We start from the raw sequence: 4,734 nt of genomic DNA, 5'->3' as shown, positions 1-4,734 counted from the left end.
AAAATATATTTGAATGAAATAATGAATGCTCGTTTTAGTTTTTGGCAAAAGATTAGTTTTATCTTTTATGTAACTTTTGTTAATATTTAATTTTAAGTGTACAGAAAAGTTACAAAAATAATACAAGAAAATACCATATACCCAGTCAAAAGTTTAGCTATACTCCTGCATGATATTGCTGCCTTAGCACCCACTTTGTTTGGCCAAACAGCTTGTGGAGGCCTTCAGCCAACACTAGTCTCTCATGCACATGCATGCCTACAGAGTCACAAGCAAATATAAGTTCTTGATATGACTTCCACAATAACCCTATGATCAACAGTCTCCCCTGTGGCCTAAGGCCTTCCTCTTGTGTGCCCTTTAGATAAGACTTGTGTGGAGTTTACACAAACTCAGCATTTTTTGGTTTGACTGAACAAATTCAGTCTTAGAGCTGGAACCCAAAAACATTCCACCAAGGACCTTAATAAAGGCATATACCCATGCTGCCATTCTCTCTATCTGTACTCTGCCTTGATTTTCTTTATGGCCCCGCAGGTGTGCCATGTGCCTCCTCTAGGACTTGTGAGTAATAAACTTCTCTATTTCAATTTCTCTTGTGATCTATAGTTGAACAGAGGCTTATCATCTGGCATCCTGTGCTCTACTTAATAAATGTTAACAAGGTCATAAGATACTCATTACCCAAATTTATTATTTCCATTTTGCCCTTGGATTTATCATCTTTTTTTTTCTCCTTCTGTGTATTTGTGTACATATATGTACATATTTTTTCTGAATTATTTGAGAGTAATTTAGAGAAATTTATCTTTTATCCTGTTTATCCCTTAAAAACAGTAGTGTATATTTCCTAAGAACAGTGGCTTTTTATTCCATAGCCATATCATAATTATCAAAATTAGGTAATTTAAATCTCTAAATTGGCATTAAAAGAAAAATCAATAATAAATTAGAATTAAATCCAAATAAAACAGTAAGAAAATATATACAGACTACTACATTTAAAAGATCTATAATAAAAATCTATAATAAAATAATAAGAAATATATTTCAATCAAAAGGAACATACATTAATAATAAAATGCAATAGTAAATTGACTAAAAAAGAAAGTTATAGTATAAAAACACTAAAATATGTTTAAACAAATAAAAGACTAATTATAAAATAAACTTAAAAGTAACATGTATAACAAGTTTCAAATACACAAAGCACAAATTGAAAAAATTAAATGAAAAACTAACAAAAACAAAAAGTAGGAGACTTTAGTATAATTCTGTCATTTGCTTATAAAAGAATTAAATAAAACATTTTATAAATGATGCAATACTTTTATAAGATTTTTAAATGTAATATTTTATATGCAATAGTAACAAAATACTTATTATGTCACATGCACATAAATTTTTATCAAAATTGATAATATACTGCATCAAACATCTAACAATAATGTCAAAGGATTAAAATCAGTTTTTTCTATTGATTGGAGTGGACTTAAGATACTAATCAATATGTAAAATAACTAATCATTTCATAATGATTTAGAAATAAATCAATATATTTCAACATAAGCTACAGGCTAAAAAGAGAAATAATGATAAATTTAGAAAATATTTTAAAGTGAATGAATAATAAAAATATTACATATCAAAATGAGTGAGATACAGCAAAAACAGTATTTGAGAGAAATTTATAGCCATAAATGCATGTATTTGGAAAGAAGGAAGAACAAGAATCTATGGTGTTTATCTTAAAAATTATGCTTAAAAATTAAAACATAGAATGCATAAGGAAGGAAAAAAGATAAGAGCATAAATTTTGAAATAAAAAATACATAAAATATAAATAAATCAACAAAGCCAAATGTTTGTTCGATTAGATGGCTAATATAAATTGATAAACTCCTTGAAATCTGATAAATAAAATGAGAAAAATAGACCAATATTAACAACCAGTAAATAAAAAGAGAGATAACCACAAATCTTAAAGGTGTAAAAATGTATACTATAAATTATCTTTTATTATAAACTTAACAATTTAGATAAAATGGACAAATCTTTAGAAGAGCAGAACACCCACACTCACAAAGAAGTAGAAAATAAAAATATTCTTTAACTATTAAAGAAATTGTATCTGTAATTGTAAAAAAAAGTCTCCCAATAAGATAATGGCTGTCTTGATGAATTTTCCAAACATTTCTGGAATGTATAAAACTCTATTACACAAACTCGTCTAGAAATTCAAAAGTGAGAAAACACTATTCACCTTGTTTTACAAGGCTTCTCCAACTTTAATACCAAATGAAAATTTTGAGCTAATTACTCTTATGAACATAAAGGAAAAGCCTAAGTAAATTAGTAAATTAAGTTCTTAGGAAGCAGAATTCAGCAATATACAGAAAGATTATATATTAGACTGAGTTGAAAATTTTTTTTCGGCTTTATTTTTTAATAAAATAAAACGTATATACAGAAAAGTATAGAAAGTACTCCATGCATTTTCATAAAGTGAACACACCTGTGCAATCAGAACCCAAATCCCAAAAGAGAATAGTATAGTATCCTTGAACCTACTCAGTTGCCCCCTCTCAGTAATATTTCATCTAAGTAACCATAAACGTGATTTCCTTTTTCTTTCAGCTTAATTAGGAAGTTATTCTTTTTGTCCGACATCTTAGCAAGGCTGCGGTGGTAGCAACTCTCGAAACTTTGTTATGCTGCCCAAGGACGACAAGAAGAAGAAAGATACTAGAAAGTAGGCCAAGAAAGACAAAGACCCAATGAACAAATCTGGGGGCAAGGCCAAAAGGAAGACGTGATTCAAAGACGAAGTTCTGGACAAGCTTAATAACCTAGTCTTGTTTGACAAAGCAACATATGATAAACTCTGTAAGGAAGTTCCCAACTATAAGCTTATAACCCCAGCTGTTATCTCAGAGACAGATCAGAAGCTCCTTGACCAGGGCAGCCCTTCAGGAGCTCCTTAGTAAAGGGCATATTAAACTAGCTTCAAAGCACAGAGCTCAAGCAATTTACATCAGAAACACCAAGGGTGGAGATGCCCCAGCTGCTGGTGAAGATGCATGAACAGGTCCCACCAACTGTACACTTTGAAAATAAAAGTTTATTACATCAAAAAAAAGGAAAAACAGAAAGAAATTGTTGACATATAACATATCTAAGTTTAGGTGCACAGGAGATGTTTTTTATAATTGAAAAATTAATCAATATAATTCACTACATGTATAGAATAAAAAGAAAAGTCATATGAAAATATCCATAGATGTAGAACAAAAATTTGATAGCATTTAAACATCCACTTATAACATAAAACAACATTATTCCTCAGTATCTGTGAAGGATTGGTCCCAAAATTCCCTGCAGATACCATAATTTACAGAAGCTCAACTTCCTTATATAAAATGGTGTAGTATTTGGATATAACCAACACACACACATACACACACACACACACACACACACACATATCTCATATTTTAAATCATCTCTAGATTATTTATAATACATAATACAATGTAAATGCTATGTAAATAGTTGTTATACTCTATTGTTTAGGAAATAATGACAGGAAAAAAGTTTGTATATGTTCAGTACACATGCAACTACATAGTACATATTAGCAACAATATAACTTTTTTCAAATATTTTTGGTACACAGTTTGTTAGATTTGTGGGTGAGGAACTGCGGATATAGGGGGCCAACTGTACCTGACATTTTAAGAATTGCAGGTAGCTTCTTAAGCTAATAAAGTTTATTCTTTTTTAAAAAGGCAAAAAAGAAAAGATAAAATATTAAAAGCTTTCTACCTAAAATTTTGAACAATATAGAATGCTCACAATCAATACTTTTGTTTGAAGTCATAGCCGGGAAAATAAGACTTAAAAAAAAAGATATGGATTAAAAAGGTAGACATAAAACTTTCCTTTAATGTGCACAGTGACTTCTTTCCAAAGGGTATACAGTATGAAAAGGGGAAATAAGAGTACCTCTGTAGTGGACAAACATGACAAACATTACCTCAGCCAGGTGATCAAGGTCAACATCAACAGTCATAAATCATGTCGATAGTATGTACCCTTGATAGGATGTAATGAAAAATAGCACATTTACCTCTGTGGCTTTCTTCCACAAAATCCATAACTCCAGTATAATGATCAGGAAACTATCAGACAAATTCCAAAAAAAAAGGCATCGCAATATCTGACCAATATTTTTCAAAATTGTAAGATCATTACAAAAAAGAAAAGTCTAAAGAAACTGTTACAGCCTAGAGAAGCCCAAGCGTCATAATCACTAAATGTAATGAGATATCTGGGATGGGATCTTGGAACAGATAACAAATGTTATACAAAAGTACAATAAACTATGGATTTACCTTAATAATAATGTATCTACATGATTTACTATGTCAAATGTACTATACTAAATAAGATATTAATAATAGGAGAAACAGTAGTGTGAAGTATATAAAAACTCTCTGTATGATTTTAACACTTTTTTCTGTAAACCTAAAATTGTTCTAAAATTTAAAGTTTATTTAAATAATATTCATAAATTTTACTTATAAAAGAAAAGCTATGTATTGAAAATTTTCTTTCTGAAGGGAGAGGACATTTTCGCCAGAAAAACTATTATAAATCCAGCTGATCCAGGTGTGAGTATATGTGTAAATAAAGCCAAAGACTCATGAAATTGTTCATACCACAATCCCCAAA

At 29.7% G+C, this 4,734-nt stretch overlaps 1 pseudogene; it reads left to right on the top strand.

The window, feature by feature from the left end:
- Nucleotides 1-2,711: 2,711 nt before the first annotated feature.
- On the top strand, nt 2,712-3,084 carry LOC102893030 (annotated as a pseudogene).
- Nucleotides 3,085-4,734: the final 1,650 nt, after the last annotated feature.

Source organism: Pteropus alecto, unplaced genomic scaffold (genome assembly GCF_000325575.1).
Source record: "Pteropus alecto unplaced genomic scaffold, ASM32557v1 scaffold146, whole genome shotgun sequence".
NCBI classification, from domain to species: Eukaryota; Metazoa; Chordata; class Mammalia; order Chiroptera; family Pteropodidae; genus Pteropus; species Pteropus alecto.
The sequence above is the reverse complement of the archived record's forward strand: the minus strand, read 5'-3'. Positions and strand labels throughout refer to the sequence as shown.